The sequence below is a fragment of the Coenobita brevimanus genome, chromosome 57 (genome assembly GCF_032717465.1).
Source record: "Coenobita brevimanus isolate Jiangsu-jjx chromosome 57, ASM3271746v2, whole genome shotgun sequence".
Taxonomy (NCBI): Eukaryota; Metazoa; Arthropoda; class Malacostraca; order Decapoda; family Coenobitidae; genus Coenobita; species Coenobita brevimanus.
The window spans coordinates 48,264,617-48,281,809 of NC_137010.1; the positions used below are offsets into that span (position 1 = coordinate 48,264,617).

Below are 17,193 nucleotides of genomic sequence, written 5' to 3' on the forward strand. Positions count from 1 at the left end.
GTGTGTGTGTGTGTGTGTGTGTGTGTGTGTGTGTGTGTGTGTGTGTGTGTGTGTGTGTGTGTGTGTGTGTGTGTGTGTGTGTGTGTGTGTGTGTGTGTGTGTGTGTGTGTGTGTGTGTGTGTGTGTGTGTGTGTGTGTGTGTGTGTGTGTGTGTGTGTGTGTGTGTGTGTGTGTGTGTGTGTGTGTGTGTGTGTGTGTGTGTGTGTGTGTGTGTGTGTGTGTGTGTGTGTGTGTGTGTGTGTGTGTGTGTGTGTGTGTGTGTGTGTGTGTGTGTGTGTGTGTGTGTGTGTGTGTGTGTGTGTGTGTGTGTGTGTGTGTGTGTGTGTGTGTGTGTGTGTGTGTGTGTGTGTGTGTGTGTGTGTGTGGAGAGAGAGGCCAAAGGGAGTCAGCAGAGTTAAGAAGAAAGATTATAAATCAGCGCACCATGTATTAAACCTGGAAAGTGTGTGTAATCCGCATACTTTGGTCTGACATGAATCTGACATGGATAAGCTTCATCATCACAAAACAAAGCCTTAAAGAATAAGTACACTATGCATCAAAATCATAATTATAGATCACTTTCATCAAGAAGCAAAAATATTGTCAAAGATCATAATGAATACCAGAGACCCACAGTGAATAACGTCAGCTCAATGTCCATCCCACCCTTGCAATTTCATGTTGCATCACCTCCATCAAAAAATAAACAAACGAACAACTGCCCAACACAATAAAGAGCATCTTGGCAACATAGCACCTCTCCATCGAACAATACAAATCACAGATCGCCCAACACTGTAAATCACAGACACATACAGTGCATAAACACCTAGTTGTTAGGCACCATAGCCATCCAAGCCCTTCAGCCAAACAACGTCCTTCTTGAACCACCACCAGACATTCACGCCTCAGAAAGTTCCCTACCCAGAGAGACACGAGCACACCTATACTCAGTATTTTTTTTACTGAGGCGAAAATGCACTTGCCAAGTTGGTGATGATTGGCTGAATGCAACATGTGTGAATTTCATCCTTATATTTCAAATAATTACCAGGTAACGCCACGTTACTTGGTAATTATTTGAAATACAACGATGTTATTCGGACATGTTGCATTCAGCCAGTCATCACCAACCTGTCAAGTGCATCTTCGCCTCAGTAAAAAAAAATAATGAGTGTAGTCAGACTGAGACGTGGTCACCACCATTCCCTGCCATGATTCCGACACAAAATACAAGTCACAAACAAGTTGCTCAACTAAAGACTTATGGATGCGACCGGTAGAAGCTTCCGATTTCCACTGGGATCGCAACGAGATGAATCTGGGGTTGCAATAACGACAATTACAACATCCTAACCTTCGCTCGCTTTCAAACTCAAATTTACTTTTTCACCACCTTATCAAGATCCATTCTCTTTTCATGACAATGCAACTATATACTTGTATGTTATCAACAAGCTTCCTCACACCAACAGTTTCTCAATTCATAATATTCCTTCTTCAACCCATTTTACGCATTCCACACACATTCCAAGAGAAGTCCCATTTCCAATGCCCTTAATCTATAATTTTCGCCCTTATGCAATACAAAGAGTTTCAAGAGATTACACACACACACACACACACACACACACACACACACACACACACACACACACACACACACACACACACACACACACACACACACACACACACACACACACACACACACACACACACACACACACACACAGACACACACACACACACACACACACACACACACACACACACACACACACACACACACACACACACACACACACACACACACACACACACACACACACACACACACACACACACACACACACACACACACACACACACACACACACACACACACACACACACACACACACACACACACACACACACACACACACACACACACACACACACACACACACACACACACACACACACACACACACACACACACACACACACACACACACACACACACACACACACACACACACACACACACACACACACACACACACACACACACACACACACACACACACACACACACACACACACACACACACACACACACACACACACACACACACACACACACACACACACACACACACACACACACACACACACACACACACACACACACACACACACACACACACACACACACACACACACACACACACACACACACACACACACACACACACACACACACACACACACACACACACACACAAAAAGACACCGCCACACCCACACCTCCATATCCCCACCCCCACACCCAGTGTGGACAATGCATCACTGAACCGAAATCTGATATTTTGTGAAACACCAAGACAAAGTCCAGCAAACATTGGCTGGGAAAGTATCACGGACCATTATGTATTGCATGTAAGTCATGGATTTACTAGGCATAATGAATATTCAGGTGTGAGGTGTGTGGACGTGAAAAAAGCAACAAAAGAAGTGAAGTTAACATCGGCCATCATGCGTGACGCCGCCCACTGGCTCTGGCAGCCACTAGTAATTGTGGACGTAGTGTAGGGGATACCTGGCCATGGAAATAATGCATAATAATTTTTACTATTTTTACACCCGTTGTAGATTCTTTCCATTAATCACCCACACCACGTCAAAAAGTAAAATGGGAACGTTTATTATATACTCAGGATGTAATTTGCCACCTTCCCAAAAACTCATGCTCGAGAAGGTTGCAAACCCACTCCCACCCTCTGCCACCTTCCTACGCTACTGTATATACCGTAGCTATTTTCACTGAAATCTTCCATAGGGACCGAAAACTACTTTTAGTTTCTATTAGCACTGGAATATAATGGGGAGCTATTGTTCACAATTATTCATTATTAGCATAACACTACTGTAATACAAAAGACTTATGACTGACGTTGGTCCTGAAGGTTGCCACTCTCCTCCCATCTCTTTATCCACTTCATTACAGTTTTTGTAGTGAGGCAAAGCTGATGCGCTATTGCCCTGATGGAAAAGCCATTATCACGTAGAGCGATAATTTGACCTCTAAGCACGAATTTGTCGTCTCGCCGATTCATGTCGACTTACTGGGGCACGTGAAGCCTATGAGAAGAGGATAGCCCAAATACCTCGGCTGAACCTCCCCCCTTCCACACCCCAGAGAGAGAGAGAGAGAGAGAGAGAGAGAGAGAGACCAATGGTTATGTAGGGGAAATATCATGTAAGCTACTACATCTTAAAACATGTGATTTCCATTATTCTTTAGACTCCACCAATCGTCTTCATCTAGTTTTGAGTATGAATATGAGTTTTAGCTGTTCAGATATTTCTTAAATGTTTGAAGATCTTGACTGCATACAAATTATTTTTGGCTGCTTGGATTTTCCTTGAAGCTGTAGAACTGTTCATAGATACTGAGCTAAGATGGTTCGCTGAAATATTGCCCGTGTCTAGGGAGTAAGACATGATAACTGACTAGCTCGCATAATTACATTGATTCATAGCCGACCTTCTCATATTCTGGTAGGCTACGTGCTTTTTCTGCTATTTATTATTGTATTATATTTTCTGAGGCAGGCAAATATAAACATACTTTAATCAGGAGTAAGATCGAATGATATCTACGAGTATGAAAATAACATTTTCATCTCATTTAACAGTTGGTGAGTGAATGACACTGCTTGGATACTACCCAATTTCTGGATGCTCGAGGGAGGTTCGAAGCTGTAACCTGTCGCCGGGGAAGGAGGGGCCGGGACTAGCGCTTTAAACAATGGGTGTAGTACAAACTTCTGAACGGAGCTGTACAGTCAGACCGGGGAAGTAATTTCATGTCAAATGTTTTCAAGCAGTCTCTGAAAGAGTTGGGCATCGCCCAGATCACGTCTTCAGCTTACCATCCCCAGACCCAAGGAGCGTTGGAGAGATATCATCAAACACTCAAATCGATGCTCAGGAAATACTGTTTGGAACATCAGAAAGACTGGGATAAAGGTCTCCCATTCGTTGTATTTGCCGCAAGAGAATCTCCAAATGAATCACTGGGCTTCTCACCCTTTGAACTACTGTTTGGCCATGAAGTAAGAGGAGCCCTTAAGCTACTCAAGGAATGCTGGCTGTCGGAGGAAGATGACGTCAACCTGCTGGAGTATGTGATGAACTTCAAAGAACGGCTGTCCACTGCTTTACTGCTGGCGAGAGAGGATTTAGGAGCTGCTCAGGAGAAGATGAAGTCTTGGTATGGTAAGAAGTCCAGGTTACGCCACTTTCAGCCAGGAGATCAGGTTTTGATTCTGCTACCGGTGCATGGGCAACCTCTTCAAGCCAAGTATAGTGGTCCTTATTTCGTGGAGAAAAAACTCAGTGATGTCAACTATGTCATCGCCACACCAGATCGTAGAAAGAACAAGCAACTTTGTCACATCAACATGCTAAAGTTATATCACAGGCGGGACGAAAATAACCCAGTCTGCACTGTAGCTGTTCCACCCGAGTCTGCAAGTGAAGCTCTCCCATGCAGTAAGAGCCTGAGTGATAGTTTGGGGAAGAATCCTGATATCATGAATGATCTCCAGACTAAGCTTTCTCATCTAGCTCCTGAGGAAAGGCAGGAGTTTTCGGCATTACTGCAGGAGTACCCGCAAGTGTTCTGTGCCACTCCAGGAAGAACCACTGTGTTGATGCATGATGTCGATGTTGGAGACGCAAAGCCAATTAAACTGCCTCCTTACCGTGTGAACCCAGTGAAAGTTCCTCTCATCCAGAAGGAGCTTGGCTACCTGTTGGACCACAAGATGATTGAGCCCTGTCAGAGCGAGTGGAGTTCTCCTGTTACTCTAGTCCCTAAGCCAGGTGGGTCACAACGGCTTTGCATCGACTACAGACGTGTTAATCAGATAACCAAAACAGACACTTACCCTCTCCCTCGCGTGGAAGATTGCATAGACAAGATCGGAAAGACTAGGTACATAAGTAAATTTGATTTGTTAAAGGGATACTGGCAAGTACCTATGACTGAACGTGCTAGGGAGATATCATGTTTTGTAACACTAGGAAAGACTTTTGCATGTTCTGTAATGCCATATGGTATGAAGAATGCACCAGCCACTTTTCAGAAGCTCATGAATGTTGTAACAGAGGGTTTGGCAGGGTGTGTTGTTTATATTGATGATGTATTAATCTTCAGTGACAACTGGAAAGATCAACTATGCCATGTCAGTAAATTTCTTGAGCGTTTGGTTCAGGCTAATCTTGTAGCTAATTTATCAAAGTGTGAGTTTGGTCAAGCTAAAGTTCAGTACCTTGGGTACGTAATTGGTGATGGACATGTTGCACCACCAGGAGCTAAGGTTCAAGTTATAAGTGATGTTCCCTAAAAGTAGGAACGAGCTACAAAGATTTTTGGGAATGGTAGGTTATTACAGGAGATTTGTTCTTAAATTTTCAATTCTTGTATCACCACTTACAGACCTACTGGAATAGGGAGTTAAATTTGTCTGGACCGATAACTGTGAATCCTCTTTCAGTAAACTTAAAGCTATCCTATTAAGTCAGCCAGTGCTCGCTACTCCAAATTTTGCTAAGCCTTTTAAGATGGCTGTTGATGCAAGTGATACAGGAGCTGGGGCTGTTTTGCTGCAAGAAGATGATCAGGGTATTGAACACCCTGTATCTTATTAGAGTAAGAAGTTCACTCCACCTCAAAAGAACTACTCAACTATTGAGAAAGAGCTTTTGGCCTTGATTTTGGGTTTACCGCATTTTTCATTTTATTTGTGTTCTGGTCTTGACCCCATAGTCATTTATACCGATCATAACCCACTGAAATTCCTTAGTAAGTTTAAATATAAAAATCAGAGATTGACAAGATGGAGTCTACTTTTCAGGAGTATTCATTAGACATACAACATGTCAAGGGGAAAGAAAATGTTATTGCAGATTGCTTATCTAGACTTTAGACAGATTGTTTTAGAGTAATAAGAAATTTCCTTTGTAAATTTCTTTTTCTTTGTGGGGAGGTGTTACATAGCCTATGATTTCATCATCCTTTGTATAATTCTAACGTACAGTATGCTGCATGTTTGATCACGATTCGCCTCGTGGCTTCCATAGTGGCCAGGCTTGCGTGTTCTACCTCACTCCTCCCTTCTCCCCTTATAGTAGAGTAAGTCGTTCTTTCTGTTGTTCAGAGCAGGACTGTCAACTCTTCCTCCCCTGTGCCTTCATTTCCGTGTCCTTCTTGCAAGTTGAATCAAGCTCTGCCGGCCCCCTATATAATGAGCTCAGTCTCTGCATTAATTGCCCCTTAGATCTACTCCTCATTTTGTTCACATCTCTGTCCTCCCCTGTATAGTGTATTTTTGTGAGTACTCAGGAAGTCTCCAATCATCTAGCTGCTGTATAATTTGAGTATAAGTGTTATTACCATTTTTCTTGTACTGTATAGCCTGAGGCGTTGATTCGTGGTCCTGGTAGGGTCTTTGTGATTCATGTAGAGTTTTTGATGTCAGTCATTATTAATAATATTTTGTATCTGTAATAATATATCTTGTTTTAACTGAGTATTATCCGGTTTTCTCATTTATCAGGGTTGACTTAGATAAAATTGCTCTTGCTAAATTCATGTTAATAGAGGCTATTGCAGTTAACCATATATGTAACCTGTTTTGCCATTACATTATCCTTATGAGTCCTGAATGTTTAGTTGTTACGGTAGTTTAAGCATTAAACTTTAACTTGTAATTTTACCTAACTCTTTTGTTTTGAACCTGGAACTTTGCGGGACAGTAGTGATTTTAGTATTCTCACTTGAAGTGTTCATTATCTCTCTCTGTTCCGTAACAATATATATATATATATATATATATATATATATATATATATATATATATATATATATATATATATATATATATATATATAACGGTTCATAACTCACCCTCATGTTTTGGGGCTATATTCCACATCAAAATCTAACTTTCTTATCCCTTACCTAGAAAACACGGCTATTCGCTTGAAACTCTTTACCACAGAGCCATCTTGGTGTAGTCCCGTGTGAATCCATTGGTCAATACCTGATTTAGCCCACTGTCAACAACATTTTATGACTACTAGCCACAGTCTACCCATTCCTACTTGGTCTTCAGCGACATCGTTCCTCAGTGCTGGTAAAGGCTTGTGCTGAATGTTAAGTAAGGAATACAAAAGAAATACGAGTATAAAGGAACAACCAGAAAGTGCAACACCCGCACCCTACGTATCTGATACTGTAACGATATTCGCCTGTCCTGTGACCTTAACCTTTGGCCGTTTGTTCTTAAAATCAAATGGCTTCATCTTTACCCCACGTGCAATCCTCCCACCAAGTTTGGTCGAAGCCGGATCAGATCTGTTTCAAGTGGCCTTCCCCTGGCTTGGCTTTCAACCTATTGTTCTCAAAATTCGAATCACTCCATTCTTGCCTGACTAAGATTGGGCTATATCGTTTTTGTTTTTCTGTTATATCGTTCACACACACACACACACACACACACACACACACACACACACACAGAAAGGGGACTGAAAACAGTACACCCCCGAGCAACCTGGCATGTGTGTTAAAATACGTCTATCATTTAATCTTTTCTTCCGTATCAGGGCTTAAGGATCCGAAGCTAGGTTACTTAAGTCCAGTATTTATGAAGAGAGTGACTAGTTGTTCACATTGAACGATATTATGCGAGTTGTGAACCCCGGTCACTCCTCGGATGTACTGTTAAAAATGCAATATAAAAATAACAAGGTTGTTATTATTATTATTATTATTATTATTATTATTAAATACAGAGTGTTTCACTACTCGGAGGCCCCAGGATAACATCAATATGTTTGTCAATATTGAACGGGCTTAAATGAACTTCTGTACTTTTATACTTCAGCCACTGCCAGTCATATCCTGCATTTGTGAAACACCCCAGCATTTGAACTACATGAAATAGACAGTGGAAATGTAATGCTCTTCCACCAGTGCGTCGCTGAGTAGACATCCGCTGGTCACCTGCAGGGGTCTAGTATTCATGCCATACCCGAAAACTGATCGCATATTTTTTAATCTTCGAATCGAGAGTTTGTCATGGCTGTGAGGACATCTCAAGGGAAGGGGATTTAAAAAATGCATTGCACATTTGAACAGCCAAAAGAAAACATTAAGACGGAGATTGCTGCCATCGCAGAAGATAAAGTAAACCGAAGATTCTCTAATTTGGAACACTACTGTGAGTTTAATTGTCTTTAAATGATGAGAGACCTCCATCAAGACTTGGTGGAACTCTGCATACAGCGTAATTAAAATAAGAACCAAATTTCATACAAATCAGTTCATTAATAACAAATATTTATATAATTCAAGGGCCTCATTCAAGTGAATCACCATGCAATAATAATAATAACAATAATAATAATAATTGCCAACGGCAATACCACGTTGAGTACACAGCTTCCCATCCGATCAGCGAAGTTAAGCAACGTTGGGTCTGGTTAGTACTTGGATGGGTGACCGCCTGGGAACACCAGATGCTGTTGGCATCCCTACGTGTCAAGTGGGGTTGGTGAAGGATAAGTGCCCCTCCCTGTAAAACAATTAACTCTAAGCCCTTGACCACCCCGTTTGGGATACATGGCGTCTGGCAATGAATGAAAAATGATATTCATTATTATTATTATTATTATTATTATTATTACCTCCGCCAAGGAGGTTATGTTTTCACCCCTGTCCGTTTGTTTGTTTGTTGGTTGGTTGGTTTGTGAGCAAGATAACACAAAAACCACTCGACAGATTTCCACGAAACTTGTTAGAAGAATGGGCCTTGGCCCAGAATACATCATCATCATCATTGCCAGACGCCATGTATCCCAAACGGGGTGGCCAACGGCTTAGAGTTAATTGTTTTACAGGGAGGGGCACTAATCCTCCAACAACCCCACTTGACATGTAGGGATGCCAACAGCATCTGGTGTTCCCAGGCGGTCCCAGAATACACTCCATTAAATTTTGGTGCAGATCCGGATAAAGGTGCGGATCCAGGATTTTTTTTTTTCACATTCTTTAACCCGCCCCGTCCCGACCACTTTTTGACCACTGGTACCCCCCAATCCCGACCATTTTTCGACCCCTTTTTTTTTTGTGCTAAAACTTTCGCTTTTGGTGAGAAACATCGAAAATTCATAGAGAAATCGCTCACCTGAGGTTTAAAATGCTCATTACAGGTAGGAGAGCCTCCTTACCTTACTGGGTTTTCTATCAGGCTGGCACCAAAGAAAACGAGTTCTATGGGAGGATAACTATTTCACACCACTCATAAACGGTATTTATTTATTTACTGTTGCGAATTTATATGTAGTACAAGAGTATATTGGTTTTCAAGCAGTAATATAGGCATTATAAGCATTGTTTCACTCACTAATACCTGACCTTTTTTTGCCACATTACCTGATCATCATTTCTAACTGTTTCTTCCTCTAATGCTATGTAAAGTTTGTCCTCCACATTGTCATTGATTGGGGAATCACTCTGGCCCTGAATTTCGTACCGTGGCATGACATGGCTATACTGGCCAGGTCACTGATAACAGGTGAATTGCTGAGAAAAGGGCATGCAGGGGGGGGGAGGAGGTCATGCTGGGTAAGGCATTGTCTCTGCCTGGCATCTTGAGGAAGGTGTCCCGTGTATACGTACCAAAAATGACTCGCAAAAATTGAAAATTGTGGAAATTATGAACCTTGCAATTGCAGGACGTTGAAGTACGTCCTCGGGATTAGCTGTGACAAAACGTGAGGACGTGGAAGTATGTCCTCGGGACAGCGCGGGTTAACATTGCGAGATAGGGCGTTGGCGGAGGTATGCGGCTCTACTGAGTGCCATTCTAGTTAGTAGTAGTAGTAGTAGTAGTATCATTATTATTGTTACTACCATTGTTATTATTATTATTATTATTATTATTATTATTATTACTAGCATTAATCATCCGAAACAGTATGCTATCATTTTCGGTAATTCGCCCAATACAGATGAGCGAGATTCAGCGCGCGCGCGCGTCCGTGTGTGTGTGTGTGTGTGTGTGTGTGTGTGTGTGTGTGTGTGTGTGTGTGAACTCCGCCTAGGCTCTCTGATGAATTTCAATGAAGCTTCCTACGTGAGTTCGTCTGACTGCCCCGAAGGTCTTTCATTATATACAGTTTTCCAGCCACGATTCTTAGTGGAAGGCAGCGACCCTCACCAAATCAAAAATTCTCAGAAATCGTGAAATGAAGACAGATATGACTTTGATATATTAATGCATATGATACATCGGTAATGCAATATTTCAAGAGCCAGACCTCCCCATGGATTCTAGGGTAGGGGGTTCAGCGCCCTCCCAGAAATAAAAACGATCAGAAACACGGGAAAGTGAGCACATGGATTTAAACGAAATCGGCATATCACAGGGTTGGGAGTGCAGTTTCCATGTTTTTACTGAATGCATAGGAAGAACCTTGACACCTAGTTTATTATTATTGCCATTAGTAATAGTAGTAATGATAGTAATAATAACAGTAGTAGTGGTAGTAGTAGTAATAGAAGTAGTAGTAATAGCAACAGTAGTGTTGGTGGTTGTAAGTAGTAGCAGTATGCAAATGTGCCTAATTCTCTACACATTTTCTCAAAATTATCGAGAGGATTTACTGTAGATCGCGCGTAAGCTGTGTAAAGTACGTTATCGATCATTTATATTTATGAGCGTAATATAACGTATTTAAATCGTATTTAAACTTTCTCTCTCTCTCTCTCTCTCTCTCTCTCTCTCTCTCTCTCTCTTTGAATCTATATGTAACAATCACACCTCTCGGAGTATATTTCTGAAACTCTTTCTGTTCAATACCACCACGACAATAGTAGTACTCTGGTAAGCTCTAACAACTGTCCTCTAGGTTGCCATGACTACCAGTGACGTCACAACATGAGTACCTTTTCATTGCCTCTGGGATGACTGGGGGAAGGATAAAGAGGATCTGTTGGGAGTTTTTACAAAGGAGGAAGCGTCATGGGATTCAGATATTTTTTTATCAGTGCTGGAGGAATATAATGCGTATCAAAATTTATGGACTTTTCTTTTTCCTTTCTTAGGCATTTTTTTGAAAGCTAGAATAATGTCCATCGACTGCACGCGAGACAAAGGCATATAACCACAATGGGATAATACTGTATCTGAGGAAGGGAGGATCCGTGACTACCGCCTCATTTTCATTTTTTTTTTTTTTCTCCTAAGTAGTACAAGGCTTTAGAGCAGCCGAGTGTTAGTTTTCAATGGAGTTTTGTTCGCTTTTTATTCTTGGTCTACTTCCCTCCTCTCTCTCTCTCTCTCTCTCGCTCTCTCTCAATAACAGAACCTAGCTAAAGTCATTATGATCCGCTACGGTGACAGTGGACTGGCTTGACATTTGATAGTCTCAGGTTCAGGCCCTGGAGGTAATGTGTATTTTCAGCTACTGTCTCTTGCTCTTTACTCTTCTACATCTTCCCACTCATTCCCACTCTTTCCCTCCCTTTTCCACACTCTCTCGCTCCCTCCAGCACCGTCGATCCTTCTCCCTTCCACCCCCTCTCCTTATGACCCTTCTCGTCCTCGTCCACTCCCTCATTCACTTTCCCTCACTCTCACAGTTCCCTCTCATCCCCGAGATCCCAGTCTCGCCATCACTTTCCCACATCCTCCCCCTAAACTTCCTACTGCAGGAAGTACGTCAGTCTCTCCTTTCCACTCTCTTGTACACTCTCTTCCTCACTCTCCATCTCACACTTACACCCTGCCACTTAGCCCTTGTCCCTATCACTCCCTGAAACACCCTCCCATTCCTTTCAACACCCTTCATGTCTCACTCCTTCTCACTTCCTACATTTTACTAGTCATTTCTCCTTCCTCCTTCTTTCTCCCATTCTCCAACGCTTTCCCACACCCTACCACTAACTGTCCTACACCCTCTCCGACACTGCTACTCACCGTATAGTAATCAAACCAGTTGTCCTGTGGGAGGTACACCTGCCTCTCCACCTGCCCCTCCTCCAGCACGGGCGACACCATGAACCCGGACCCCCACAGGAACTGGTCGTTGCTGCCGGCGGTCACGGCGGAACCTGCAGTGGGAATGGCAATGGTGGAAATAACTGAAATGGTGGAAATACGTGAAACAGTGGGGAATGGATGATGGGAACTGAACTGGGAGAAATGGGAGAGGATATGTTTCGTGAGTATGGAAATGGTGAAGTAATTTTGTTTCGTCCATTCATTCAATTATCACTGGTCAACACAATTTTTCTGGCGGGACATTTTGCAACGGATTTTGGGTCATTTTGGGGTGTTGAATCCGAATTTGGTATCAGTTTGTGTCTATCACATCAGGTTTTTGGGATATGGTATGCCGTACGTTTGTTGAAAATTCGCTTTTTGCGCTAAAGTTTAAAGAATTAGCAGAGTAAAATGATTCAATTTATTGGAAATATGATACTCAAACAACAGTGCTCTTTTTGTTTTTATTTCACATTGCCGTTTTATCATCCAATAATTTTAAAAAAGCAAAATTGGTAAACCATAGGTCCATAGATAAGTAACACAATGTTAAAACAAGAGTTTAATTTTATTCTCTAAAAAGTAAAAACAGTCAGTAACACCACTGGGTTATTTCAATTGTAAAATGTTTTCCTCAAAGACATTCTTTTGGTTGCAGCATCTGGAACATCTCTCATAAGGCTCCAGCAGTAATCAGCCATCATATTACAGTCCCATCGGCCTTGGTAGTGTTCTTCCATTACTTTGATATCCTGGTGAAAACGCTCACCTTGCTCTTGGCTCACATGGCCAAGATTTTCTGGAAACTTGTCCAAATGGCTATGCAAGTAATGCAATTTGATGCTCATCTTGCATCCCATTGCTTGCAGACTGGACAAGAGCTCTTTCACGATTTCTTTGTAGTTGTGTGATTTCCGGTTTCCTAAAAAGTTTTTGACATCATTAGCAAATGCTTTCCAGGCTCTTTCCTCAATAGGAGACATTGAGACAACAAACTGTGGATCGTTACGCAACTTTCTGATTTGAGGGCCATCGAATATTCCGGCTTTTTTCTTCTCTTCACTTAGCTCAGGGAAAGCTAAGCATATATAGCTGAAACAGTTCCCGGAGTGATCAAGAGCCTTAACAAATTGCTTCATTATGCCAAACCTGATATGAAGTTGCGGCAGAATGACATTTTCCGGATCTACCAATGGCTCATTTATAATGTTCTTATGTCCAGGTGTCAAGCTGTCTCTTAATGGCCACCCATCCTTAACCCAGTGCTCTTCCTTTGCACTACAATCCCAGTAACAGAGATAGCACGGGTATTTCATGTAGCTGCTTTGTTGCCCTAAAAGGAAGTTCACCGTTTTTAAATCAACACAAATCAACCAAGCATGATCGTTGTATTTCAACTTTTCCAGAACAACTTTTATGTTGGCATATTCCTCTTTAAGGGTCACTGAGTGCCATACAGGAATTGATCCGACAGTGTTACCATTGTGAAGCAAGACACATTTTAGGCTTCTTTTTGAACTGACGATGAAAAGTCTCCATTCATCGGATACACATCTTGATAATCCCATTTCCAAAAGAAGTCCTTTAACATCGTTGCAATATACAAGTTTGTCATCTGAAGTGAAGTACTTTCGCAGCTTCTCTTCTCTGTTACGATAAAATGAGACGATAGTACCATGATGATTTTATTCTTTTAGCCTTGAAGCCAACAACTCGGAAGATTGTTCTGGCAATTGTTCTCGAATTAAATCGTTCAACTCAAACTCACTGAACAATGAATGTTGGCCTAACGAAGTTTCTGACAGATGAAAATCTACATCGATTTGTTCTTCTCTACTTGAGGAAAGATGAGGCCACTTGCGAGGCCCCTTTGCCCTCCCCTCCTCCTTTATCCAGTCCTCAAAGACATAAACAAAGACTATGGAATAGATGTAAATATGTAAAGGCAAAATTAGGCTTAGGTTTAGGCAAATAAACTAAGTTTGCTCTCCCAAAGTGCAACACCTTCTTCTTTTTCTTCTTCTTTCGGCTCGCCCCTTAAGGGTCGCTACATCGGATCACCCGTCTCCGTGTTACTCTGTCTTCTGCATCTTCTTTACTTACACCTACCACCCGCATGTCCTCCTTCATTACATCCATAAACCTTTTCTTTGGCCTTCCTCTCATTCTCCTGCCTGGTAACTCCAATTCCAGCATCCTCCTCCCGACATAGTCCTCATCCCTCCTCTGCACATGTCCAAACCATCTCAGTCTCGCCTCTCTAGCTTTGTCCCCAGACTGACTTAGGTGCGCTGTCCCTCAAATATGTTCATTTCTAATTTTGTCCAACCTCGTCACTCCTAGTGAAAAACGCAACATCTTACAATTCTGCTACCTCCAACTGTGCCTCCTGTCTTTTTGTCAGTGGTAGTCTCCATTCCGTACAACATGGCTGGCCTCACTACAGTCTTATAAACTTTTCCTTTCATTCTGCAGAGACCCTTCTGTCACAGATCACTCCTGTCACCTTTCTCCACCCACTCCATCCCGCCTGCACTCTCTTTTTTACCTCTCTACCACACTCTCCGTTATTTTGTACAGTTCACCTCAAGTATTTGAATTTATCAACCTTTGCCACCTCTACACCTTGCAGCCTCACGGTTCCCCTGTCATCTCTCTCATTTATACACATGTACTGAGTCTTGCTTCTGCTTACTTTCATTCCCCTTCTCTCCAGTGCATATCTCCATCTCTCAAGCTCTGCCTCAGCTTCTTCCCGGCTCTCACTACGTATCACAATGTCGTCCGCAAACATCATTGTCCACGGAGGCTCCTGTCTAATCTCATCTGTCAATCTGTCCATCACCATTACAAACAAGAATGGGCTCAAAGTCGATCCTTGATGCAGTCCCACCTCCACCTTGAAACCCTCAGTCATTCCTACTGCACATCTCACTGCTGTTACACTATCGTCGTACATGTCCTTCACCACCCTCACGTACTTCTCTGCCACTCCTGACTATCTCATACAGTACCACAGTTCCTCTCTCGGTACCCTATCATAAGCCTTCTCCAAGTCCATAAACACACAATGCAGCTCCTTCTGGCCTTCTCTGTACTTCTCCATCACCATTCTCAAAGCAAATATGGCGTCTATAGCATTTCCCCCTGACATGAAACCAAATTGCTCCTCGCAGATCCTCTCTTCTCTTCTCAGCCTAGCTTCCACCACTCTTTCCCATATCTTCATTGCATGGCTGATCAGCTTTATACCTCTGTAGTTGCTGCAGCACTGCATATTACCCTTGTTCTTGAAAATCGGAACTAGAATACTTTTCCTCCACTCTTCCGGCATCCTCTCACCCTCCAGGATTTTGTTAAACAATCTGGTAAACCACGTCACAGCCATCTCTCCTAAGCTCCTCCATGCTTCCACTGGTATACCATCTGGGCCCACTGCCTTGCCATCTCTCATCCTTTTCATGGCATTCCTCACTTCCTCTCTGCTGATCTCATGCATTTCCTGACTTACTACCTCCAACTCTTTCAACCATCCCTCTCTCATATTTTCTATATTCATCAACTCTTCGAAATACTCCTTCCACCTTCTCAGTACACTCTCCTCACTTGTCAGTACATTGCCATCTGCATCCTTTATCATTCTAACATGCTGCACATCCCGCCCAGCTCTGTCTCTCTGCCTGGCTAATCGGTACAGGTCTTTTTCCCCATCTCTACCATTCAACTTCTCCTACAGCTTCTGGTATACCTTTTCTTTTGCCTTAGCAACCTCTTTCTTGGCTATCATCCTCGTCTCCTTATACTTCCGAATGCTTTCTTCGTCTCTGTGTCTATCCATATTCTTCTTTGCCTGCTTCTTCCTATTTATGCTATCCTGTACTTCCTCATTCCACCACCAAGTCTCCTTGTCTTCCCTCCTCTGTCCCGATGTCACCCCAAGTACCTTCTTGGCTTTCTCCCTCACCACTTCTGAGATAACTGCCCATCCGTCCTCGTCTTCCCTGCCTCCGAAAGCCTGGCTCACCTCATCCCTAAATTTACTACTGAAGTCTTGCTCCTTCAGCTTCCACCACCTAATCCTTGGTTCAGCTTTCACTTTCCTCCTTGTCTTCACTTTCAAACTCATCTTTCCAACCAACACCCTATGCTGTCTTACTACACTCTACCCCGGCACTACCTTACAATCACTGAATTATTTCAAATTGCATCTCCTACATAGGATATAATCTATATGAGTCCTCCTTCCCCCACTCTTATACGTATTCCTGTGCTCCTCCTTCTTCTTGAAATAAGTGTTTACTACAGCCATCTCCATCCGTTTTGAAAAATCAACAACCATCTGACCCTCAGCGTTCCTCTCCCCGACACCGTACCTGCCTATCACCTTCTCGTCACCACTATTTCCTTCTCCAACATGCCCATTTAAATCCGCTCCCATAACCACTCTTTCCTCCCTGGTTATGCTTTGAGTCACTTCCTCTACTTCACTCCAAAACTCTTCCTTTTCCTCCAAGTCACACCTCACTTGCGGGGCGTATGCACTGATGACATTAATCAGGACCCCCTCAGTTTCTATCCTCAAGCTCATTACTCTATCCGACACTCTCTTCACCTCCATTACACAATGTATATATACTTTTCCTTCACTATAACCCCTACACCATTTCACCTCCCATCCACGCCATGGTAAAACAACTTAAACCATCCTCTAATCATCCTCGCTTTACTTCCCTGCCATTTTGTTTCCTGCACACACAGTATATCCAACTTTCTCCTCTCCATCATATCGGCCACCTCTCTCCCTTTACCCGTCATCGTGCCCACATTCAAAGATTCCACTCTTATCTCCACTCTTCTACTCTCCCTTCTCTCCCGCTTCCTCTGGAACTGTCTTCCTCCTCTTCTCCCAAAGTGCAACACCTAAGGACCTTAATAGGTTCATTGAAAAAAATATTGCATACCCGTGGCATGAAACTAGATGTGATAGAGCAATTCTGAGCTCATTTTCGGATTCGCACCCCAAAATTAGTCAAAATCCATTATCAAAGTCCATGCCAGAAAAAAAAAAAATGTAGACCAGTGTTATATTTCCTTCCCCGTCCTC

General features: G+C 42.6%; 1 non-coding gene and 1 pseudogene across 1 annotated transcript; one reads left to right on the top strand and one right to left on the bottom strand.

Moving 5' to 3' along the window:
- The window catches only part of LOC145401986 (maltase-glucoamylase-like), a 426,725-nt pseudogene that overhangs the window by 113,259 nt on the left and 296,273 nt on the right, over positions 1 to 17,193 (bottom strand).
- On the top strand, positions 8,453 to 8,571 carry LOC145402491 (5S ribosomal RNA). Its single transcript, XR_013897786.1, has one exon. It is a non-coding gene; the product is annotated as a 5S ribosomal RNA (ribosomal RNA).